The 27153-nt window shown below is 38.5% G+C and overlaps 1 pseudogene; it reads left to right on the forward strand.

Annotated features, from left to right (window-relative positions):
- Window positions 1-7005: 7005 nt before the first annotated feature.
- LOC118974197 (ubiquitin carboxyl-terminal hydrolase 28-like) lies at window positions 7006-9114 on the forward strand (annotated as a pseudogene).
- The last annotated feature ends 18039 nt before the right edge of the window (window positions 9115-27153 follow it).

The raw sequence follows: 27153 nt of genomic DNA on the forward strand, positions 1-27153 counted from the left end.
CTCGCTCAATCCACTGAGCTACACCAGCCAGGGTGGATTTTAAATTTTTATATGATTAAATTTAACAATGTTTTCTTAAAAAACAAAAATGTATTGCATACCTACTGTGTGTCCAACATTATCACTAATTATATATGATATAGTAGTATCTATATTAAAATATAGAAAAACTGAGACTCAAAGAAAAGCTCTGAAGCAAATGTAGTATGTAATAAAGTTTCAAATTTGAACTCCATGTCCTTAGTGGGACAGCATAATAATACTCAAATGTTAGTTCACAAATTACCTCTTGGTGATGGATTCTCAAATCTTTAGGAGACACATAATCCAACTTCTAAAATTCTTAGGTCATGATATAATAGTCTCCTAGATAGGCAAGTGTTTCAGTGTGAACCATCACAGTACTCAATGCAACAGAAATCTCATATAAGTGTTTTTCTGTTGAAAATCATTTTTTTCCGGTCCAGCTGAAAACCCAAATGTTTGGTTCTCTAACCAACATTGGCAGTGTATCCCTAACACTTGGCAATTCTGGTAACATTTTGTAAACTCTATTCAACTGAATTTTAGGAAGAGATGCTTTGTTGTCAATAAATAAATTTAGCAACAAAACATAACTAACAGATGGGCTAATGATAAACAATGTGCAAGTATTGACCAGAAGAGAAGGGAAAGACTTTTACAGAGAAAGGTATTTAGGAGAGTTATTGTAAACAAATAATTCTTCCTGTGCTGGGGTCTGTGATCCATAGAGAGAGCGTTCCCCCTTTTGGCCTCCTGACTTTATTTTAAATGAGACATATTAATTAATCTTTACATTTCCTCCTTTAGATCAAGATCTTTCTCTTGAACCTTCATTGTTCAAGAATCATTTGTTTTCTGCCTGGCTGGTGTAGCTCAGTGGATTGAGAGTGGCCCTGCGAAGCAAAGGATGGTGGTTTGATTCCCAGTCAGGGTACATGCCTGGGTTACAGGCCAGTTCCCAGTGGGGGACACAGGAGAGGCAACCATACATTGATATTTCTCTCCCTCTCTCCTTCCTTTCCCCTCTAAAGATAAATAAATAAAATCTTAAAAAGAAAAGAATGATCTTGTCTAGAAAAAAAAAAGAATCATCTATTTTCTGATTCCAATAGCTTTTCATCCCTTGATGACAGAAATAGTATTTCTTTGGTGTTTTGTCCCATATCAGAGGAAAATTGCACAGATTGGGAACCTATTGTGTCCATGCTTGAGTAACAAGGATGGGTAAAACAGAGACCTCCCAGAAAGTTTTTATCTAAAGTCTATATGTTATCAAGATCATAAGCAATGGATGTCATCAAAAGCATTGAGTCAGCAACAAAGACTTTAGCAGACAGCTTTCAAGAAGCCTGGCTTCAGACATCTCGGGAAAGCTCTCATTCTTGGGAAAGCATCTTTCCTGAGGAAGATGAAGCTCTCATCAGCTTCAATTTTGGGAAAATCTTTAGCTTCAGATTGTCACATAGTGGCAGCTGCCACATAGTGTACAACTCTAGTAAAAGTTAAGGTACTTTCTTTAGATATGTGTCATATGATTCTAAGCGGGTATTTCTTGGAATTTAGCAGCACAAGACTTGGTTAGTGGTATCTGATAGGACCCTTTTCAGAGAAGTTAAAAGAGCATCTTTTTGGAGGTGGCTTTTTCAATAAAAAATTGAAAAAATTTTTTTATTTTTTAATTTTTTAAATTTTTTTTTATTTTTTTTTTAAATTTTTTATTTTTTCAATAAAAAATTTTCAGGTTGCAAAATGTGTTGCTTAAGGTATTTTCATCTTTCTCAAGGACACTGAAAAGATTACTCTACCAGAATATGTCTAACTTTGATAAAAGCAATTAGGACTTTACAACATTAAAATATATTTTCTTTTGTTAGCTATGGATCTAAAGAGGCAGAGTCCATGTGCATTGGCTGTCCTATTACTATCCCCAGGCAGGATATTTTGTGAATTCCAAAGGTGCTAAACCTGACATTTAGAGAAATGAATAGCAATGCTTTTAGCAAAAGTATTTGAAGAGCATCTATAAATTTTGCCAATTTAGTCTTAATAACATTGTTAGTGTGTTTTATTAAACCCAAGGATTGATGGTGGTAAATGCAGTGAAAGTATTGTAAAACTGGCCAAATAGTACAGACTCATGGATGCACCTAACAAGTAAAATGGGTTCTCCAATTTGTATGTGTTGTAGAACAGACCCAGGGGGAGGGTGCAATACATTATTACCAAAAGGATCTCCCCTTTTTCTCTCAGAGTTCTCCCCTTTTTCTCTCAGAGTTCTCTCTCTCTCTCTCTCTCTCTCTCTCTCTCTCTATATATATATATATATATATATATATATATATAATTTTTTCTCATATATATATATGAGAGAGAGAGAGAGAAGATATATGTAGAAAGATAAGTACTTTCCTCCCAGAGGAAAGACGTCTCTCAATAGCAGAGCGTGGTGAAAAGGAAAGAAATTATTTATTTAAAAGATACAGACTTAGAGTAATGACTTAAGGACTTCATTAAAATACTAAAGTTCTTTCAAATACCCACAAACACACACAATCCTTCCTTTTCCCTCTGCCCAGTCTGGGGTATTGTATCTCAGGAAAGAAGTAGAAGTCCATGATTTAGGCTCCCAGCACCATCAGCTGTGTCACTGCCATGATCTCCAGTTAATCCAAAGCACCTTCTCATGGCCCACCAGCAAGAGTCCTCTCACCCCTTTTCTTCCAGACAAAGTCTCTCTTGCTTCCAGAATGTGGCAAAAAGGAGCAACCCAAAGCCATGTGGTCCTGACACTCACCCAAGTTGCACGGTTCTCCATCTGGCTTGTCTGCCACACCTGGGTCTAAATCCCAGCACCAGTCTTCCTCTGCAGCCCCATTGCTGACTCCTCTTACAATCAGTTATACCTGCCAGCATTCCCGAATTCCTCCAGCTTTACTGGGCTGCCATAGTAAGTCTGGGCAGGTATGGCCCCATGGCATGGAGCCAATCATCTCCAAGCTCTCATGCAGGCACTGTAATCAAGGGGAGTTGCTTCCTAGTTACATCTTGGGTGGAATTCACTTCCATCCCCCTAATTCAAAGCATGGCCACAGCTCTTTAACATATCTATGAAACCAGTTAAAAGTTATAGATATATTAAATGACCATGCCAGAGGTTAGCTGCAAAGCTGTTGCTATACAAAACAGTTCTGAGTGGCTCTGATCCATGTGTCCCACCCTCCAGCTCAGGCTTATGGGAGTGAGAACATCCTACATATATATTTTTTTCTAATATTTCCTGGGCACCCTGAGTTCTGGACCCCATTACAAATCCCTATTTGGGATCTCCCCTCTTGGTTGCATCCTGTTACAAATGGAGTTCAAGAGAAGTTCTTCAGATAGAGGTAATAATTTCTAAAAGGACCTTGGACCACAAAGTAGGCAGTAGCCTGTCTTCAAGGAAAAACTTAAGTTCACTGAGGAAACCTACAGACCAAAATAGAACATGTTTATATCCATGATACAGTAGAAACTGTATTAAGTGATTCATTAAAAAATTTAAAATGTCCAGGGGCAGTACAAATAAGCTTCCCTGGATTATAATTTTGACAATTGAGACAAGTGAGGTAGGCAGTATTATTAATACTTCCCCATTAATATTGATTAATAATATTATCATTTTATCAGTGGGCCAATGATTTGATGCATGTTTTGTAGTTAGATATGGGAATTGTAGAGTCTCTGGTAGAAACAGCTCTATATTTTTTATCAAATCAATAATTGTTGAATTTCAAATTTTTGAAGTCAATTTTTGGGCTTTACCACTCAGTATTTCTAAGTTATCATTTGGAGAAATGTGCCTGTGAACCATGACAGAATTTTGACTGCCCTTGGTTTCCTTAAAGGCAGCATTCCTTGCAGAAGTGTCAGCAAAATTATTTCCCTCAGCTTCCATAGAGTTGAATTTAGAATTCCTTGAGGTCTTAATAACAGGTAAAGCAGCATGCAAGAGTATAGCATCCAGTAATTTCTGTATATATGAGCCATTTTTAATTCTATCTGTATTGGAAGTAAGGAAGCCATGTTGCTCCCACGACACCACAAAATAATGACTACTTCAAAAACATATCAATTATCAGTATAAATGTCAGCAATCTTGCCCTTGGCTAGGTCTCAGGCACATGTGAACATATACATGGTTTTTTAGGCCATAGTAGGCAAACACAAAGACGCTACTTCAATTACCTCAAAAGGGATTGCTATTGCCACTGTCACCCTTTAAACAAGAACCATCAATGAACCATGAGTAGCTGGTATAACTCTCAAGAGTTTCATGCAGATCATCACAAAGGCTCAGGAGATGATCTTTCAGTGTTTAAGCAGTCATGAGGGGTTTCATAGGTAATGAAGTGGGGAGAGTACCAGAGTTAAAGGTGATCTAATGTGAAAGATTCATGTGAGTAGCAGTTAAAAAGGTATTTCATAAGAGGTGAGACACTGACTGGAAAATGTTGACTGCAATGAGAATTCAGAAGGGCTTATACTAAATGGGGTACACAGATGGTTAGAGGGGACCCCACAAAATTTCCTTGATTGTCTTAACTAGAAAAACAGTGGTAGTAATGTCACCAAACAAAAAAAAAATGTGGGTTTGGCTGCCCGCTGCCACAAAAGCCAAACTCATGAACAGGGGCTGATGGAAAATTTAAAGGTTTTATTTGGATGCTGCTCTATCCTGGAGAATGGGGGGACTCCCTGTCTCAAAGTTCATCTCTGCAAAACCAAGACAAGACTCAGCCATCCTCAGCAAGATCAGAACAAAGGCAATGACCAGATTTCCTTTTCCATGTTAAAGTATCATCTTCTGGAAATCAAGGTGGCTGCTAAGCAATCTTTTGCATAGCTTAGCTTGTTCCCAGCTGCCGTCTGGCTTCAGTCTCCCTCCTGGAGGTTGTGTGTGGAGCCAGCATAGCCATGGTCATGCAGCTGCTAGGGCCGCAAGTTTGCATGCTCCCACACAGGAGTGCAGACAAACATTGGCGAATGTTTCACCAGGTCAATGAGAGAGAGACTCTATTCTGGAGGCCATGGGCCTCATGATTGCTAAGGTCACATGGCCCATGGAGAGGACAGACCAGTATGTAACAAGGACGAGGGTAATGCCAGATTGCCGGGCAGATGTGAGTGGGGATAGAGGTGAGAGGAGCAGCACAAGAGGCTGCAACACCCACCATGAGGTAGGAGTGGAGTGGGGAAGCACTGAAGACTGGAAATGGGCAATTGTCCCAGTAACCAGGCAGTGGAGTGTGACTGCGGAAATAGCTTCCCAGGTTCCTCTACCACACAGAAGGTTTTGAGCTGGACTATATAAAGTGCAGAGTGCTGATAAGTTGCCCTCTTTGTTCTTCCCTATTTCTCAGCTTCTGGAAGCTCTAGTCTCTGGGTCACAAGCCCTGGAGACCACGTGGTTTGGGAACATTCTTGTGTTCATCCCCAAAATGGGAAGCCGCTGTGGTCCTGATGAGTGGAACTGTGTTGCATGAATGTTGCCCAGCAAGGCACACAAACAAACCAGAGGGCAGCAGCCAGAGAAAGAGGGTGGCAAACTGTGGGGCGCCCAAAGGCACAGACATTGAAAGATGCCTGAAGACAAACAAACAATGACTGGAAACCAGCTAAGCAACCCGAATTTCTTAAAGGATGGTACTTTCAGGTGGGAGAAGAGGTTCCTGGTGCAGCCTTTAACTAAGATGAAAAAACAGTGGCAGGGTGATTTTTTTCTGGGTGTCTTAGAGGAAACAGGCTTTGAGGCAGAAATCTGCCATTATTTCAAACTGTACAGTCTTTGAATAAAAAAATGTGCTTCCCTTTTCACTTAGCTCTGCCTCCAGAGCAGAGCGGTTGGCGGCAAATGATAGAACCCCACTGGTAGTTTGGTTATAATAATGGCACCCAGTGTGAGGTTCTAGTTGTTTGTGGCTGGTGGGCCCCCAAAGAGTGGGACTATAGGGTTTCTCAGTTGATGGAAATTTCTCTGCATGCCTGCTAGAGGTGTCGGCCACTTAAACAAGCCCGGCAAATGAATAGGAAATGGGTCTGGGAAGGGAACAGAGTCTAAACTGGAGAGAGGATCACACTAGCTTTGGAGTCATGGACCAGGGTCTGGGGATGACTGGTTGAGTTTGGGCGAGGTCATTGCTTGGGGACCACTGTTTATGAGACTGGTTGGTGAAAACTTACTTGTGAGCACTTGTTGGGATAGTGGAGTCATGGTTTCAATTTTTTTGTTTATATCTTTCCAGCTTGCCTGGGGTCTCACTGTGTTTATAATTATAGGTCTGTAAGTCTGGGCCATCAAGGGTTCTGTTTTGGCTCTTAGAGCCCACTGGGTTGAATTTTAGCAGACTGGTCCATGAGCAGCCATTATTCAATGTCTAAGCCAGCTATTTATTATTGTAACATTGTGTGGCCTGTGTGTGCTCTGAATTCCAAGAAAAGGTTACCCTTAAATGGTTCCCTCAATTACTGTACCATCATGTGATTAAATTTGTTTTTCTAATGGTTAGGCAAATGGGATGAGATCCCTTATGTTAAGGTGTTTATCTTGTCGCATAATAGAATTTCACCAGATACAGAGGTCTGATCAATAGTGTAGAGAAGAGAAATGACCTCAAAATCCTTCCCTGATAATAAGACACAAGAAAGTCTAGTTAATGCCCTGACCATAGGACACAAGATTAGTAGCAGGAAGACCACCCCTGTCACTATCTTCTTTGCTGAAATAAAGCCCAGAGAGCAATAACCCCACTTCTGTATGATTGATGAATGAGGTGCTTCTTCCTCAAAGACCTGTCAGGGCACCCAATTTGGCCTGGGAGTATCCCTATCCAGAGTGGGATGGAGGGTGGGAGGGGGGCTGCCTCCTCCACCTCCTGCTCCTCCTGCGAGGCTGGACTGACAGCAGTGGCAGAAGGCCAGTCACCCATAGAGGGTATCTTCACTATGGCTGTGGTGCTCCAGCAAGGCAACGTGGCTGGAGCAGTAGACTGCCACAGCTCAAGCTGCCAAACGCTGTTAAATCAGCATAGAGGAAATGAGGGCACTCAGAACCCTTCCTTTCTTCATGAATCTCTGAAGGCCAGTGATGTCATTCTGGCATTCAGTCTTATCACTGATGAGAGAGTTAAGGAGCCTAGTTAAGAAACTGTTGCTACAGAATCACCTGAAGTAGTGGGGAGTGCTACCAACAAAGAAGTCTTAGTAAAATTAATAGACCTTACTCATGAGAACAAAGGGGATCTTCAGGTTGTCATTGCTTGGAGTCTACTGAAGTCCCCCAAAGTTCAAGCCAATAAAAGAGATATTAACAGGATGCATAAAGCAATCTCTGCCGAAACCGAATACTCAAAGAGAACATGCTGTGAAGTCTGGGAAGAAAATCCCAATCCTAAAGACTGGAGGAAAATCGATGGTTAGCTACTCCGGCTGAAAAATGCTGGCAATACAATGTTGCTTCAGTGCAACATTGTTATTCAAACTCTCTTTCAATTAACTGAATTTGAAAGTCTTGTCCTCAGCTATAGTCTGCAACAGAGGTATTTGTAAATTGTCCAAGTCACACAGAAAATAAAATATCATGTTTATGCAGGAGCTTGAGTATTTGGTTTGCTCTGATGACGGGATCAAACTGCAAATTTATTGACCCTTCAGCATCCCTGGATATCTTGAAGGGAGCATTTTGATCACCTGAGGAATAACAACAAAATGTGAGTGAATTCACACACGAGTTCCTGGATTGGCTAGAGGATGCATACCAGCTAGATGTTAATGCTAACAGATTTCCCAGGAACAAATCTGAAAACCCAATAGTGCAGCTATTTTATGGTACTTTCCTCACTGAAAGAGTTTATGAAGGAATTCTCTTTTGTAACAGTGAGACTTTTGGTCAACATCTCCTTCAGGTAAATAGTTATTGTAACTCATAAAAATGTTTGGAAGGGGCTGTGGTGGTGGGTGACATAGAGCTGCTTCTAACCATTCAGTGAAGTATAGAAAAGAATGTTGGTTTACAAAACTACAAACAATGTTAACCTTTGAACTGTCAAGATTTGAGTTCAATTCATCCCTTTGTTAGCCAGAAAAAAATCACAATAAGATGGAATTTCCTCAGATCATTTGTATGAACCGGTACATGTATAGAAACAAAGAGCCTATTTGCAGTAAAAGAGAGTAGATTCAGAAGTTGAAGGAGGAAGCAAAGTCCTAGAGCAAAAACTGGAAAGGTGTGTGACACAGCTCATGCCCAATTTGTTTCCCATTTCAGACATGTTGAAATGTTATTGAATTTGGCAGTACAAAACTTGCCTCAGAAGCTTCTATGTCTCATAGCGGCACAACATGACATTACCACCTTCTTCAGTGCACTGACCAGTCTCTGACCTGACATTAGAGAAAAGTACAAGTAAAGAAAGCTCTTCTCAGGCTATAACAATAAATAAGCCCCTTACAACTTACTGCTCTGCTGTGGAAATGCCTGCATACCCAGCTCCTTGAAAAACCACACATGAGAACATAAACTTTGCTAAGACCTGTCTTCTCAGACGGAGGAGTGACACTGAACAGGATATACAAAATTTAAAAAATTGTTTGCAAGCACTAACCAGACTATTATGCATGTGTACTACTATCCTCTCTCTCTCTCTCTCTTTTTGTGACTTAGGATCACTTGCACACAGTTCTTGTTCATGAAGGATAAGCAAATGCTGGACACTACTGTGCCTATATCTATAATCCACCCTAATAAGTCTGGTGAAGTACAATGACATCTTTGTTACCAAATCTTCCTGGGAAGAACTTGAAAGAGATTCTAATGGAGATCTGAGTAAAAGTGCTTACTTTTTAATGTATATTAACAGCAACAAGCTACCCCACTTCAATGCAGACCCAACCCCAAGTAAAACAAATCAGATGTTAGGAGAATTGGAAGTCTTATCTGTTGAATTTAAGCATTGCATTCAGGAAGATAACTGGAGATTTGAACAGGAAGCAGAGGAGTAGGAAGAATAGAAGTCTTCTAAGATTCAAACAGAATTATTCACCAACTCAGCCTGAGTGAGGCATTCCATGAGGAATACTCAAGCTGGGAATAGGATGTGCTTGCAAATCTAGGGGATTTTAGCTTCTTGATACTGAGTTAGAGTATGGACCTTCCTAGTATTGAAAAGAGCAAGGATTGAAAATGAGTTATGGCTAAATTTGAATGAGTACAGAAGGTTGTGAGAGTTTTAATTTGAAAGTAAAAAAACCCTCAGCTCTCAGTTCTATGCTTGCTTTTGGATGTTGTGAGGACCTGGGGGGAGCTTTGTTGTTTTGTTTACAGTAAGAATTCTAACGTCTCTGTTGTGAGAACAGTCGGCACACTGGTGGGCAAGAAAATGTCTCTGCCTCTGCAGTTTCCGGCCATTTGGACCTAACAGAGGTTGTTTGTGGGATCAGTTCGTATGAGTCAAGATTTTAAGGCAAGTTCTAGTCCCCACCGCTGCTTTCTTTTTCTCTGAAACTTTGTCTGTCTTTCTGTTTTGAATAGAAATTGAGGGTTTCTGAGAGTTAAAACTTCACATTAAGTTGGAAAGAAAACAACTTAAGTTGGAAAGGGTAAGACATGTAAATGCAATTTTGGTGAATATTGGAAGGACAATGATTTTCCTTTTGGGTCTATATTTTCTTCCTACCTGATCCCTTCAGAATTTGGCATTCTTAATGACTGAGTAATGACATAAAGCTTCTTTGCATGAAACAAATAAGACTAGTTTCAAATTGTAGTTTTGATAATATTTTGACTGGAATGTCATGACTGAAGGAGGCATGCCTGAACTCTGGGAGTCAGCTGAGAGCCTTGAGGACTGAGATTGACTTTCAAAGCTAATGAAAGCCTATTGAGCTAATGTCCTGATACCTTGTTTGGACATGTGGTTCATGGCTGTCTTTCCAGGGAAGGAATGAAGATTGTTTTCCTGAAAGATGGCAAGGAGGAAACTTAAGATACAATGGGAACCTCAAGGATTTGAGGAGTACAGGCACTGCAGGCAAAGGCAGATGGCAAGTCTGTGGCTTGGTTTCTGTGCCCTCGGGGGCTGAAAAAGGGTCAATATAAAGGTTCCCTGCATCAATTCTAACAAAGCTTATTTAAAGAACCTAGTAATCAATTGCTGCTCTTGTACTCATGCAAATGATGAGGCACAATTAAAAGCTGGAAGTCTCTTTGATGAAAATGAGGATAATGTTAAGGACAGGAATTCATAATTCTCAATTGTAGGTATTGGACTGTAGCAATACTGTCTTCAAAGTTTTGTTCTTACTTGTAAACTGAACTTATTTACCTCAACAACAGATGACACCACCAGATGTTTAATTTATAGACATAAAGGATTTGTCAAAGTGTCACTATATGACATCATTCCAGCAAAGGCCTTGCAACTGGACATCTCCAAAGACAGCCTCACAGACTCAGAGACAGGTTTGTGATTTGTTGTGTGAATTAATATGTGTGTTCTTCCTTCTGAAGAAGGTGGGAAGGTACCTATGACCTCATTTACCTGGGTGTTTTGTTACACAGTATAGACCTCATTTAGGAAGCCTGTCTGCATCACCACTTCCTGATACTCAGTGGTTTAGCTGAACAGGATTATTTAGTTGGTACAGTATGGGATGTTCTATCAGCTCTATCAGGGAAATTTCAGAATATTCACCTCAGCCTAATTTGAGTTAAGTATAATGGGCAATAGGGCTTTAGACAGGCATGACATGCCTTGCACACCTTCCTCCAGGGAGCCACTCTTTCTTAATAGGGGCACTGTAGAATTAGTCCCTACCCCTTTCATGTAGTTATTATGGTTTTGATTATGCCTTCTAACCCTCTTGCCAAATCTGTAACCTCCAGAATGCAACAAAGTCACCAATTTGTCTAGTAATGCTATCCTTTGGATATCACATACACCGTTTTCCAGGGATAACTAACTGACCTGGATTTTGCAAGATCCTTATCCTCATGTAGAGCTCCACCCAAGACCCCCTTTTGTTAGGGATCTCTAGACCAGGGGCTATGTAAGACTATGGTTTGTTGAGTAGAACATAGTTACTGAAGAACAAGACCTTTGTCTATTTGTCTTTGTAAGATTACAAAGTCCAGACGTGTTAAAATTGGGGATTAAAATGGGGAGGTCTAGCTGGATCACTGGGCAGAAGAGAGTGGGGAATCCAGGAGCTGTAAGAGAGGTGACAGTCCCAATATGGGGTAGGGATTGGGGAACACTGAAAACTGCTCATGAGCAATTGCCCTGGCAAATGGGCATCATGACACCATGGAGGGGTATATCATCCTGTGCGTTTCTGCTAGGCAGAGGATTTGGGACTAGAGTATATAAAATAGAGAGCACAGAGATGCCACTCTCTTTGCTCTTTCCTCTTTCCTGGCTGCCAGGAGGTCAAATCCCTGGGCAGAAAGGCCCTGGAGACCACGTGGTTTGGGAATTTCCTCAGTGCCCCTCCCCGGCACAGGAAGCTGCTGCAGTACTAGCAACTAGAGCTGCACTCTGTGGGTGCTGCCTGGCCAGGCTCAGAGATGAACCAGTGGGAAGTGGCTGGAAGAAAAGGGCAGCACTCTGTGAGTAGGACACCTAGACACACAGACTCCAAAAGATTCATGAAACCAGGCAGTGACTGGAAAACAGTTAAGTCAGCTGTGTTTCTTAGACAGTACTTTTCATGGGGAGAAGTTTTTATAGCAACCTTCAACTGATCTGGCAGAGGGTGGCAGGGTGATTCTCTCTGGGTGTTTTAGAAGAATCCGGCCTTTAGGTAAAATTTGCCATTATTTCAAACAGTATATCCTTTGTTTTTTCTCCTTATTTACTTACTTACTTATTTGATTATTCTTATTTATTCTATTACAGTTGTCCTAATTTTTCCCTTTTGCCTTCCTGTGTCCAACTCACCCCTGCTCCCACAGGCAATAACCACACCATTGTCCATGTCCATAGGTCTTCCATCAGGTTCTTTGACTAATTCCTTCCCCTTCTTTCCACCATTGACCCCACACTGGCAGCTGTCAGTATATTCCATGTTTCCATGCCTCTGGTTCTGTTTTGCTTGTTAATTTACTTTTTACATTAGATTCCTCTTATCCATGAGATCATATGGCATTTGTCTTTCACCAACTGGCTTATTTCACTTAGCATAATAGTCTCTAGTTTCAACCATGCTGTCACAAAAGGTAGGAATACTAGGTAGAAGAAAGCAAGAAAGAAGAAATTTTTACCTTTTGTATATCCTTTGAATAAAAGATTCCTTCCCCTTTCCACCAAACTCTGCCTCCAGAGTTTCAGCCTGCTGGTGGTGAGTGTTAGGATTCCACTGGTTGTTTGGTTACAAGTGCACCATTCTAATTCAGGACCCAAACAGTGAGCAACAGGTAAGAAAAAGCTGGTACTGATCTGTGACTGACAAATAGGAAACTGCAGGTCTCAAGTGAAGAACAAGCAAAAGAGAGAGCATTTCTTTGTTCCTCTGGGGCTATATTCCTTTTGGGTATAAGATGGACTAGATATTTCTCAGAAAGCCAATTAACTTCCTAAACTTTCACTCACTTTGGGTGGGTCTGCTTCCTAACCAATCACTTCTTTCTCCAGGTTAGACCCACAGGCCTCTTTGGGCCAGCATCCTCCAACTGCCATTCTGAGTTCTATGGAATATGTGTCTGCCTTCCTGGGCCCCACCCTCAGCCTGGTACCAGAAAGGTAGGGGCAAGGGCTTGTCTCCCTACCCAGTTATCTTTCTAGCTTTTGGCTTGCTTGTGGCACTATCCATTCAACTTTATAGCCATTAGCACACTCGGGTCCCACCCATTCATGCTCAGTGTAAGAACTTCCCCCTGCCACTATTCCAACAGGTAAGGGAGACTCCCCTAACTCTGTTGTAACCCAAGGCCACCTAGCTTCCCTGCCCTTGTGTCCAAAGGCCACTTTGCAGCAGCTGCAATGACTTGGCCATCTCCTGGCCAATGCTCTGCTGCTTTCAGGCCAAATCACAGCTTCCCCTGAGCGAGGTGGCATTCTGACACTGGGGGTGTCTTCCAGGGTTTCTACTGCGTCTGGGCCAGGTGGCTGTGTGGCCAAGAAGCCATGATTCACTAAGTCTCCAGGTTTCTTGCCTCACCCACAGAGTGTTGAATGCCTCAATTCATGAGAAAGGGTGGGAAGAGTATATGTACCCATCCACCAGTAACAGTAAAGGCTCTAAGGTGACAGTGTTGTTGCCACAGAATACACTTGCTATAATACCCTATGGATCAATGGCGGTCTTCATGTTTTGGGGTGAGTACCTTTCCTTTTCACATACAAAAGGGAAAACAGGGAATCTGATAGTAGGGATACTCAAGAGCAAATAAATTTATTAAACTATCATTTAAGATTTTAAAGCTCATGTCAACCTTTTCTTCCCTTAAAGTTTGGTTAGGGTTGTTTTTAGTAAAACCACAGAGGTATGGCCATAAGAGAGAATTTTGATCCAATTTTGGCAATAATCAACTAGCCCAAGACAATCTCATATTTAACTCTTAATTTTCAATTTTAGAAAGCTTAGGACACCATGAAGCCTGGATATAGATGCATATGTGTTCTCATATCCGATGCTCTAAATGTTCAACCTGGGTCTTGGCAAACTGCAATTTTTCCTTGTGACCACACATCCCTTAATAGAAACGTGTTAGCAAGTGGATGTTGTCTTCTTCTTAGGAGGCTTGGGTAGAATTGCAAAAACTCAAGTTACTCACGTATTGCAGCAAAGTGGGGCTCCAAGGAGACTTTATATTATCCAGATAAGCCTTTGGGATTTTTGAGAAATAAAGACTCTTAGTCAAACCTTTAGGTATTACTTTCCAGGTGATTTTTTTCCTCCCAAGTGAATTAAAAAAGCTTTTTCCTAGCTTCATCAACTGGGATACTGAAGAATGCCTCACATAAACCATTACAGTCAGGAATTTACCTTCAGTTGGAATAGATGATAGTAGTGTATGAGGATTAGGAATAACAGGGTGTTGAGGGAAAACCATGTGGTGTATTGCTCAGAGGTTCTGGAAAAACCTTCACCCTTGGCCCTTGGGTTTTCTAATAGTTAAAATAGGAATATTATATGAACTAATACAAAGAATTATGAGGCCTTGTTTCTTATAATACTCTATTATGGACTTTATACTTTGAAAGTCTTCTTTAGTTATGGGATGGGGCATTGCTTGATTCTGGAAAGAGGCTTGGATCTTAATAGGAGATGCAGTATAGGTTTTATCAATATCATTTGAAGATTTTGCCCATAAAGATGATGGCAGCTGGACCAATACAGACCAATCAACAGTGCTCCCTAATTCAGTTATAGTGCCATCAGAAACAGAGCAAATAAAATATGTCTAAGTGTCATTTATTTTGAAAAGAGAAAATTTTAGACTCCTGGTAACATTGAAGCCTCAAAATACCATTCACCATATACATTTATTTTTCTTTCTTTCTTTACTTACTTATTTATTGAATATAATGGAGTGACATTGGTTAATAAAATTATATAACTTTCAGTGTACAATTCTATAATACATCATCTGTATACTGTATTGTGTGTTCAGCATCCCAATTTAAGTCTTCTTCCTTCACCATTTATCCCTCTTATACAATCTTCTATCTCCTCCCACCCCCTTTCCCTACTGTTGTCTGTGTCTATACATTTTTTTCTTCACTGAGTCCCATCACCTTCTTCAACCAACCTCCAACCCCTTCTCCCTCTGACAGCTGTTAGTCTGTTCCATGTATCCATACCTCTGTTTCTATTTTTACCAGTTTGTTTTGTCATTAAATTCCACATATGAATGAAATCATATACTTGTCTTTCTCTGATTGGCTTATTTCAGTTAGCAAAATACTCTATAGGTCCACTCACATTGTCCTGAAAGGTAAGATTTGCTTCTTTTTTATGGCTGAGTGGTATTCCACTATGTTAAAATATCACAACTTTTTTATCCAGTCACCTGCTGATGGGTACCTAGGCTACTTCCAAATCTTTTTTATTTTATTTTATTGTTTTGTTTTTTAAATTTAATTCTTGTTCAAGTTCAGTTTTCTTGACTATTCTAAATAATGCTACAATGAACCTAAGAGTACATACAGTTTTTCAAATTACTGTTTTGGGTTTCTTTAGACAAATCCCACAACTGGAGTTTCTAGATCATAAGGAAGTTCTAATTTTTCTGAGGTAACTCCATACTTTTTTTCACAGTGCTGCACCAGTCTGCATTTCCACTAACAATTCATAAAGGCACCCTTTTCTCCACATCCCTATCAGCACTTGTTGTTTGTTGATTTATTGATGATAATCATACTGACGTATGAAGTGATATCTCATGGTGGTTTTATTTGCATCTCTCTGATGATTAGTGATGTTGAACATCTTTTCATACGTCTATTGGCCATCTGTAGACTGTCTTTGGATAAGTGTCCATTTAGGTCCTTTGCCCATTTCTTAATTTGATTGTTTATATTTTGGTGTTGAGGTTTACAAGTGCCTTATAAATTTTGGATATCAACCCCTTATCAGATGTTTCATTGGAGAATAGGTTCTACCATTCAGGGAATTGTCTTTTCATTTTTAAAAGATTTTATTTATTAATCTTTAGAGAGGAAGGGAAGGAGAGAAGGAGAGAGATATCAATGTATGGTTGCCTCTCATGAGTCCCCTGCCTGGAACTGGCCTGCAACCTAGGCATGTGCCCTGACTGGGAATCGAACCGCGATCATGTGGTTCACAGGCCCGCGCTCAGTCCACTGAGCTACACCAGCCAGGGCTCTCTTTTCATTTTGATGATGCCTTCCTTTTCTGTGCAAAGATTTCTTAGTCTGGTGTAGTTCTATTTGTTTTACTTTTCTTTTGTTCCCATTGACTGAGGTAATATATCAGAAAAAAATATTGGTACAAGAAATGGTCATAAAACTAATGCCTATGTTTTTTTCTAAGATTTTTATGTTTTTGAGTCAACATTTAAGTCATTAATCCATTTTAAACTTATTATTATATATGGTGTAAGAAAAATGGCCTAGCCAGTCCTTTCAGTCTTGCCAATTTCAGAGCTATGGTCATCCAATTCAGTTTTAAAAGGTAAGCTTGAGAATTCAAAAGTTCCCTATTATGGTCACTGGTATTCTAAACTAATTTTGGTCAAAATAGTCCATTTTTTTGGAAATACACATGGGGAGAAACTGGTTTTTAAACACTAAATTGGCTGGGAATTCTTTAAGAATGGGGTAACCTTCAATATGTTTGGGTAATTGAGATCCCACTTCTGAGAAATAGTCTGTTTTGTTTTGTTCTTGTTTGTTTGTTTTTCCTTCCTAGAGCAAAAGCCCAAACACTTTCCAGGCAAAAACACCAGTAAAATTACAGTGGGAAAATCCTGATGGATCAGGTCAAAGACTGAACTCTATATTTCCAATGGGACAGTCTAACTCCCAAAAGGAGTTGGATAAAAGGTTCATTAACACAATTCCAGAAGAATACCTATGATCCCAAAGAAGTTATGCTGAAGGCTAAATAGCATATTTCCAATGGGACAGACTGGTAGCAAAGGAATATGGCTGAATACTGAGGAGCACAGTTCTCACAGAACAACATGGTCCCAAAGAAGGAAGGCCAATATGCCAATGGAGGACTCACAAACAAATAAGGCCTCAACTAGAAAAGTATGAAAATTTAAATCAGATGCCAAATAAACAATGTCTCCCTGGCTGGTGTGGCTCAGTGGATAGAGTGAGGGCGTGCCAACCAAAAGGTCACTGGTTCGACTCCCAGTCAGGGCACATGCCTCAGTTGTGGGCCAGGTCCCTGGTTGGGGCTGCGTGAGAGGCAACCACACATTGATGTTTTTCTCCTTCTCTTTCTCCTTCCCTTCCCTTCTCTCTGAAAATAAATAAATAAAAAACTTTTTTAAAAAGCAGCATCTTTCATATTTAAAAAAAGTCAAAATGCAAAAAGAGTAGGAGCTCCCATCCAAGGAAAAGACTTACCTTCAAACTCTTAACTCCTCAGTGGAGCGGTATGCTCCATGGCTATTGCACCAGCTTGTTCACCAGCCTTGGAGTTGACAGGGGTCTTCTCTATATTCCAATAGGGGGCACCAGATTATGTTGACCTTAATCAATTAGGCAGCCAGATATTTCTCTAGCAATTTTTTTTTCAGGAACAACAAAAAATTGCAATTCAAGCCATGTGGTCTAATGGCAAAACACATGCAAGTACTAAGAAACTAAAGGGGAAACACTTTTATAGAGAAGAGGAAGTTGGGAGAGCTATTATAAACACTTGTTTCCTTTTGGCCTTAGAGATCAGTGTAGGACATAAGAGCTCCCCCTTCTGGCCTCCTGACTTCATTTTAAATGAGGTTTCTGTTTATCAGTTTCTACATCTTCAGATAATCTGTCTCAGGCAGCATTGCCTCTCCATACTGCAGACATATAGCTCATGGAGTTATGTATAAACTAGTAATGAGCATACACTACATGTTAGACACTATACCAAGTGCTGTTGATTCAAAAGGATTGTGTCACAGTGATGACTTTCTGGTCCACATGCAGAACTTCTTTTGTTTTTTAAACTCATTAGGCTGATTTTACAATTATTTCTTGAAGTCTAAGTGACTTCTACCTCTTGATGTCCACACCTTTTCTTACCACGGTTTTCTTTCTCCTGTGTAGCTTTTTATAAATGAATCTTAACTTTCCTCAAATATTCATTAAGTTGCTATTTGAGTTATATTTTACTACAGTTTATACAATATCCTGAGATTCTGACTGCCTTAATAAATTTTAATTAATAGTTTCAATACACATCTCTTCTCATTCCAAAGCTTTATCCTTTTTAGGGCTCCCACTAAGTTTGTATTTCAGTCCTAGAGACACCCATCTCTTAGTTAATGGCAAAACTAGAAATAATAGCAGTCATCTCTTCACCTTGTCTCTCTTAGGCAGTCATCTAGAATTATCCTGGGAAGTTGAAGAAGACAGGCTTTAATAATCCCATAGTAAAAAAAAAATAGAGGTTGTTGGGGCGACTCTTTCCACAAGTCCCCCCATCTGCCACAGATGAAAGTAAACAAGACATGATCTGCTTGGGAAGGAGAGATGGCCAGTTTCTCAGGGGAAAAAGGCCTTGAGCCCCTTCCTCCAGGGGCTTTTATTGGGTTGTGATACACAGGTTGTAATACACAAGCTTTGTCTTCTGTGGCTCCCATTCCAGAGATCACTCACTCATCCTTAGCCATGGGAGGTAGTTACAGTTCCTGAAACCACGCAGAGGTCCACAACAAGAGGTAATACCAGCAAAGATAAATGGAAGGTTATTCCTGTAAGGGTGGCTGTACGACTCAACCCTCCTGGTGATTGAAGGATAAAAATAATGACCAAACTTCATTTAGAGTTGATGTTTTACTCTGAAGATAGCAGCTAGCCATTATTTACCTCCCCCAACAGTAAACTAAAGCATCATATTTTAAGATATAATGGTGAATAATTTGAAATCCTTAACATGAAAGTTTCTAGACACTATAGTATAAAATATACAGAATAGAGTTATCAGTTATTTAGAGATGGTTTACATGCAATTCTATCCAGAAACAGATTGATTCACTATGCAAAATTTCATATATCTTACACTAACTAGTTTACAGTCATTGAATTCCATTTTCTTGATTCCTTGGTTTTGCACTTTCGTGGTTTTAAGAATAGATTTATAGCTCAATATTTTCTTCTTATTTAGACAGATTACCTAGTCAGGGGTCATTTTTCAGCTATGATGAAGATTAACCTGACTTAATGAAAATGAATCTTTACTATTCAATGAGCCTGAGCTGGACTAAAGGTATAAACTACAGAGAAATCTCTGAATGAGACATCTCAGCAGGAACGTTACCTCTGAGGGAAAAGAGGAGGTACCCTGTTCTTTAGTATTCTGTTGATGTAGTTTCTTTTTTAAAAATTACTTTATTGTTGTTCAATTATAGTTGTCTTCATTTTCTCCTCACCACAACCCCCCACCCCAGCCAAACCTACCTCCCTCCCTTGCTTCCACCCTCCCCCTTGGTTTTGTCTTTATAGTTCCTGAAAACCCTTCTCCCCACTGTTCCCTCCCCACTCCTCTCTGGCTATTGTTAGATTGCTCTTAATTTCAAAATCTCTGTTACATTTTGTTTGCTTTTTTCTTTTGTTGATTATGTTCCAGTTAAAGGTGAGATCATATGGTATTTTTCCTCACCACCTGCCTTATTTCACTTAGCATGATGCCCTCCAGTTATAATGCATGTGTTTGCTTCTGGAATGATGAGTCTTGGGGCAGTCCTGAAAATGGATAGACAACTACACAGAGTATACAAATGACCCTATTCCAAACAAGCTCACATTTACAAGTCTGGGTGGACATTATTTTGGTGGGATGCTATTCAACCCTGTCTAGAGTTATAAAAATTCATGTAACCTTCGGAGCTGGAGCAAGCATTGTATTCCATGGCAAATGGGTAAGCAGGAAAATTGGTGCTATATAAGAAAATAATAGCTCTGATCTCTTTTAAAGATCCCATGAAGCTTGGTTTCACTTTATTTTGCCTCTTTTAATTTTTGTGAGATTCTGATATCCTCAGACTAACTGAATTCAAATGCTGGCTCTCTCACTTCCTGTGTTACCTTGATCAGGTTATTAATTTGATCCTGCCATAGCTGCTTCATCTCTAAAGTGAATTTAACAAGAGGACCTGAATCATAATGTTGTAGTGAAGATTAAATGGGTGCATATAGTAAGCACTGCTATCAAATAGTAAGCCTCCAATAAATGTTAGTAACTAATGGTTGTTTTGGTCTCTCTTCCGTGTAATTAAAGAAACTTTGACTAGGTTACTGATAGAGATTGCCAACCCTGGTAGTAATTTCCAAAGCATACAATTAAACATTTTAAATTACAGCATATGCTCACTTTGTTAATATATAATTATTTAGAGTTCTAAACTGAAAGTAGCAAAGAGTGCTGCTTGCATATGTGTGTGATTTGTGTGTGTGTGTGTTAATATGTGTTTCTCTGGGTCTATTCATTTTAAGCAAAGCCTCAGCATGAAGCAAGGGAAGATGTGACAGATGTAACTCACCCACATGTCTTCCTGCCTCTAGAGTTACAGGAAGACATGTGGGTGAGTTAAGATAGCTAAGTGATGAAAGAAGACTGGGGATATAGAATTTAAAGATTCTATGCTGCCAAACAGTACATCAATATGCAATGCTTGCATAACTACTTTCTTCATAAAGAAAACATCTTCAGCCCTTCTAATGGATATACCAGTAAGACAACATGATTTCAACACTTTCACACTGATTTCAGCTGTATGTTACTTAGAAACAGAAAGAGAAAGAGACAGAGAGAGGAAATAAATGAAAAGAGAGACAAAGAAAAATAATGAAAGAAAGAAGCTGAACATACAGTAAATTTGATCTCTGTAAATCAGGAGAGAAGGGAGTGAGAAGACACAGTTCCTTTAGATTTTCTTCAATAATTTGGTAGAAACAAATATTTTCTGGGGTTAAGCTCCTTCCCTCATTTGTCTGTGGCAGCTGCCACAAAGTGGCACAAAGTGGCACAAAGTCTTTCTGTACCCCCAAGGTTCATGTGGAACACGTACTTATACACTGCACTTAACAGAGGCTCCCTGGAAACTCCAGGAGGCTGTATAGCCACTCTGCTTAGTGAAAAAGAAACAAGCAATATCTTTTGAGAGCTAAGACACTGTTAGATTATAAACTGTGTTGTCTGGATGAAGCAAGGAACATTTACTGAGAAAAGATTGTTTTCTACCCCCTAAAATAGCCTTCCTACTTCTCTATTTAACCATTAGACATCCCTATGGGATAGCATATTAGTATTGTAATAACTTCATAATGTTTTCAACATTCCCTCCCATCTCTGAAAAATGTCCTTGCCAAACCCTTTTAGAAGACAAGGGTTTTTTTTTCTTTGCTTGTTTATTTGTACCAAATATGATTGTAAATTAAACTGTTTGGGTTAAAAGTGTAGTTTGGCAAAGAAAAGTTTTGTAGAGAATATTTTTAAATCCTTCTCTCTTCTCATAGAAATGTGAGATTCAATGGACATGGCAACATTAATTTGTCTTTATACCAGTGTCATCAGGAGAGGGAAGGATTGTAGGTCTGGAGTGAAATCCAAACTGTCTTCTGGCCCTGACTGGATAGCTTAGTTGGTTGAAGGGAAATGCCAACGTTGCAACTTTGATCTCTAGGCAGGGCATATACAAGAATCAATCAATGAATACATAAATAAGTGGAATAACAAATTAGTGTTTCTCTCTCCCTTCCTCTGTCTTTCTAACATTAATAACCAAACAAATATATAAATATTTAAATGTCTTAGTCTTGCATCCTGTTCCAAATTTCCCAGCATTCTAAACTTAGTAACTGAGTTGCATGCATGTATAGGGATTAGCCCACCAAACCACAGCTGACCCATTCTACAAATCAAGACACTCCTGAGTGACAATACTTAAGCCTCTCCAAGCTTAGTACTGTGGCCAAAACCAACTACACAGGATTCTGACAACCTCCTTTCCATTAAGGGAGAAAAAAGGTAATTACTCTTGTAGACTTGTGTCCAGCTAAATAAATGTGCACTTTTTGATGACCTATCTTATACTCCTCCTTACCTTCAAAATATTCCACAGCACCCTATGGAATATCTGTTTCATGATGAACGTACTCCTCACACCTCAAATTCCTTATTAAATACTTATTTTAATTTATAACCTTAGCAGGAAACCTGCTTCTTTCTAGAGGACATCACATCTCTTCCAACCTCTCAGGAGAAAAGAGCTTTTACTACTTCTTATGGTATTTTCTAAGACAGAATTTCTTTATGTAATGCAATAAAGAAGGGTTACATGAAGAAATGCTACGTAAAAAGCTCCATCTTTGAAGAATAGAAGGTGCTCCTCTGTGACCAATGCAATCCTGTCACTCTCTTTGTTCGTTATGAGCCTCTTATGATTCTCATTCACTAAGGACTTAGGACCAGAGTGTAGTCTTTCTCTGCCCCATGTGCTGCCATTAATAGAGTGATGTCTGTGCCCACAAGGCAACATCACCTTTTACATTGACTTGCAAGATCCTTGAATTCATCATCTCCAATGGTCTTGTCAACTCAAGTTTAAATATAACTTACTTCTCATCCCAACCCCCAACAATGGGACTGAAGAGACACAATGCAGATGAGATAGAGTTAAGGACTGAAAGTCTCCCCATGAGTTCAGAAGCACAGAACTATAGTGACTGAGATTTCTCTGTATTTTACATAGGTCATATACCATTATGCAAATTAAGTCCCAGTGTTCATTTGTGAAATTCCAAAGAGAAGCTTACAAGATAAGTTCCAGTCTGCAGTGAGCAATACGAGGGTATCTATGTAGTTAGTTTATTCCAAATTTGTCATAAGAGAAGAAACAGAAGGTAAACTGGGAGAGAAGGAGGTATGAAGCTCCTTGATGTAGACAGTATAATTTATTTGCTGCAAATATAAACAGACCTGGGGATAGGGATGGGAGATAAGTCCCAATGGTGAAAAAAACACCTGAGGGAAATATGTATGATTTTTTTATGCCACTGAAGTTTTGGTCCTCTTCTGTAAGATGGAGATAGTGGAAACTACCTCAAGGAGTTTTGGACTAAAAGAGATGTTATATGTAAAGCATCTAGCACAGTGTCTGAGACAGAGAATTCCCTCAAGAAAGATAAGTTTGATGGTGAGGAAGATAATGATGATTTCCAGATTTTGGAAAAGCCTAGTGTTTTGATCTCTGAACGGATTAGAAATTCAATCTTGTCCTTGATACTACTAATTAATTATCTTCTTTGAGTTTCATATGCATCCTGTTTAAAATGAGAATTGTAATGTCTCTGCATAGAGATCTGTGTCGATTAAAGAAATAAACAAGACTTCATAGGGCACCAAAGAGCAGTTTAGTAGATATCAGTAGCTCTACCCTGAGCCTCATTCCAACCCCTCCACACACACAACTCATACTTCACATAGATGGTTAATATGTAGTTGTTGATAAGCCCAAATAAGCAAGTAAATACATTCCACTGATGCAAATGAAAGAGTCTTCATAATTTCTCTCATTGTTACACATACCTCACTTCACACTTAAAGTCCTTAAATTAGGAGACTACACACTTATTTTGTCCTCACATTAAGAATCACAACATTAGACAGTTGTGAGCTTTTAATAATTGTACCTTAATGGATCAAATCTTAAATGTTGATATATAGATTATGTACAATAAATGTGTTCCTGAGAAATTATGTTGATTTTTATGTCAAATCAAACCATATTTGTGTTAGTAGTTAATATGTTTATCATTATATAAATCATATAATATACATATTTTGGTGTAAATACTGTTAATTTATTTTCTTTTGAAATGTAAGAAAATACCCATTTACTTATGTTTTCTCTAATACTCTATTTTTACAGTTGAGTTTTTCTTAAAGTGAGGTTTATTAAATTGCATATTATTATTTTGTAAGTATTGGAAGGTGTTTTCTAGGTAAGAACTGGAAATGGTTTCCTTTTGGAGAGAAGTGGCTTCTGCAGGTCAAAAGTTATGCAAATAACTCAACACAAGTTCATCTTAGCATTTATCTGCATATGAATGTTGGTTGATCTATTTCACCTTCATAATTATTGTCATGCAGAAATACCAACTTATGCGATTTGTTTATTCAAGTAGTCAAAATAAGTATAATGGAAAAGCTGCTATATGCGAATTTTGTTCATTTCATTTAACACACACATGTTACATTTTATTTTATTTTACTGATTTTTCTTTTTCGCTCAGTTCCTCAAGACTCCTCCAATTCAGCTCCTCCCCAGAAAAAAAAAGCTGTCAGCTTGTTTTCTGTACATCTTTTACCATTTTGATTCTTAATTAATTTTTTTGTTAAATTTCACATATGTGTAAAATCATAAGGTACTTGTCTTTCTCTGAATGACTTATTTCACTTAGCATAATGTTCTCCAGGTCCATCTATGCTGTCTCAAAAGGTAATATTTCTTTTTATTTTTATAGCTGAGTAGTATTCCACTGTATAAATGTACCACTGTTTTTTCTTTCTTTTTAAAAGATTTTATTTATTTATTTATTTTTATAGAGGGAGGGTGGGAGAAAGAGAGGCTTAGAAACATCAATGCATGCTTGCCTCTTGCACGCCCCCTACCCGGGACTCAGCCCTCAACCCAGGCACCTGCCATGACCAGTAATCAAACTGATGACCCTCTGGTTCACAGGCTGGCACTCAATCCATTGAGACACACAAGCCGTGGCATACCATTGCTTTTTCATCTATTCATCTACTAATCAGCACTTGGACTGCTTCCAAATCTTGGATATTGCAAATGATGCTGCAATGAACATAGGAGGGCACTTATTTTTTTTTCAAATTAGGGTTTCAGGTTTCTTTGGATAAATTCCCAAGTGTGGAATTGCTGGGTAATAGTTCCATTTTTAATTTTTGAGGTATCTCCATACTGCTTTCCACAGTGGCTGCACCAGTCTGTATTCCCACCAACAATGCAAAAGCATCCCCCTTTCTGAACATCCAGACCAGCACTTGTTGTTGTTTGTTGATTTATTGATGATAGCCATTATGACAGGTGTGAGATGGTATCCTATTGTGGTTTTAATTTGCATTTACCTGGAGATTACCTGAGCATATTTTATATGCCTTTAGGCCATCTATATGTCTTCTTTGGAGAAGTGTCTATACAGGTCCTTTGCTCATTTTTAAAAAATTGGATAGGGTTTTTTTAGTGTTGAGTTTTATAAGTTCTTTCTACATTTTTGCTATTAACCTATTATCAGAAGTACCATTGGCTGATACATTCTCCCATTCAATGGTCTGTCTTTTAATTTTGGTAATGATTCCCTTTGCTGCGCAAAAACTTTTTAGTTTGAGGTAGTCCCATTTGATCATTTTTCTCTTGTTTCCTTTACCTGAGGAGGTATATCAGAAAGGATACTGCTATGAGAAATGCCCAATATTTTACTGCTTTTGTTTTCTTCCAAGATTTTTATGGTTTTGAATCTAACATGTAAATTTTCAATCCATTTCAAATCAAATCCATTCTTCTGTATGGTATAAGACAATGGCTTAGTTTCATTTCTTTGCATGTATATGTCCAATATCTCCAACACCATTTATTGGAGAAACAGTCTTTACTTAATTATATGTTTTTGCCTCTGTCATCAAGAACTAATTGACTATAAAACTGTGGGTTTATTTCTGGACCCTCTATTCTGTTCCACTGGTCTATATGTCTGTTTTTATGCTGATGCCATGCTGTTTTGCATACTAGGACCTTGTAGAATAGTTTGATACCAGGTAGTGTGATTCCTCCAACTTTTTTTTCTCAAGATTTCTGTAGCTACTCAGGGTCTTCTGTGGTTCTATAAAAAAATTGGAATATTTATCCTAGTTCTGTGAAAAATATCATTGATGTCTTAATAGGATGATATCTTAAGAACAATGATTTTATAGATTGTTTTGGGTTGTATGAATATTTTAATGATGTCAATCATTTCTATCTATGAATAGGGTGTATACTTCTGCTTGTGTATATATACCATATTTTTCTTCAATACCTTATAATTTTAGAAGTATAGACTTTTAACATACTTGTCTAAATATATTCCTAAGAATCTTATTCTTTTTGAAGCAATTGTAAATGAGATTTTTTTCTTTCACATCCTCTTTGTTCATTATCAATATAGGAAAATACAACTGAATTCTGAATGTTTATTTTGTATCCTGCTACTTCCTTGAATTAATTTATCAATTCTAGTAGTTTTTGGTGGAATATTAGGGTTCTTTATACACAGTAACATGTCATTTGCAAACAGTGACAGTTTTTCTTCTTCCTCTCTAAACTTTTATTTCTTCTTTCTTATCTGATTGCTATGGCTAGGACTTCTAGTACTACTTTGAATAAGAGCGGTGAAAGCAGACATCCCTGGCTTGTCTAATCATAAAGGAAACATTTTTAGTTTTAGCCCATTGAGTATGATTTTGGCAGTGGATTTAGCATATATGGTCTTTATTATATTGAGCTATGTTCCCTCTATCCCCACTTTTCTGAGAGTTTTATTATAAATGAATGCTGGATTTCATCAAATTATTTTTCTGCATGTATTGATATGATCAGGTAGATTTTATCCTTCATTTTGTCAATATGATACATTATATTTATTGATTTATTTGATTTAACAACATCCATAAATCAATAAATCACACATGGTGTGTGATTTTTAAATGTATTTTGTTAAGGAATTTAGGATCTTTACTTGTCACAGACATTGGTTTATAATTTTCTTTCTTTGCAGTGTCTTTATCTGGTTTTGGAATTAGAATAATGGTGGCCTCATAAAATGAACATGGAAGTCCTCTCTCCTCTTGAATATTTTGGAATATTTTGAGAAAAATAGGTGTTAGTTCTATGAATGTTCGGTAAAGTTCACTAGGACTTTGTTTGTTGGGTTTTGTTTTAATATTGCTTCAATTTCACTAGTTGTAATCTGAGTACTTAGATTCTCTGATTATTCCTGATTCAGTTTTAGAAGAATTTGTTTCTAGGAATTTATTCATTTTGTTCAGATTGTCCAATATGTTGACATATAGTTATTTATAATATTTTCTTACAGTTCTTTTATTTATTTGGTAACAGTTTTTACACCTCCTCTTTCAGTTCTGACTTTATTTATTTTGGTCTTCTAGGTTTTTGATGTGCCCAGATAAGTTTTTTCTTTTCTCTTTTTTAAAAGATTTAATTTATTATTTATTTTCAGAGAGAGGGGAAGGGAGACAGAAAGAGAGGGAGAGAAACATCAATGTGTGGTTGCCGCTCACATGCCTCCCACTGGGGACCTGGCCTGCAACCCAGGCATGTGCCCCAACTGGGAATTGCAGGCCAGCACTCAATCTACTGAGCCACACCAGCCAAGGCTGGATAAGTATTTTTTT

The sequence above is a fragment of the Sturnira hondurensis genome, unplaced genomic scaffold (genome assembly GCF_014824575.4).
Source record: "Sturnira hondurensis isolate 20B ecotype Veracruz unplaced genomic scaffold, ASM1482457v3 Scaffold0001304, whole genome shotgun sequence".
In the NCBI taxonomy this organism is placed as follows: Eukaryota; Metazoa; Chordata; class Mammalia; order Chiroptera; family Phyllostomidae; genus Sturnira; species Sturnira hondurensis.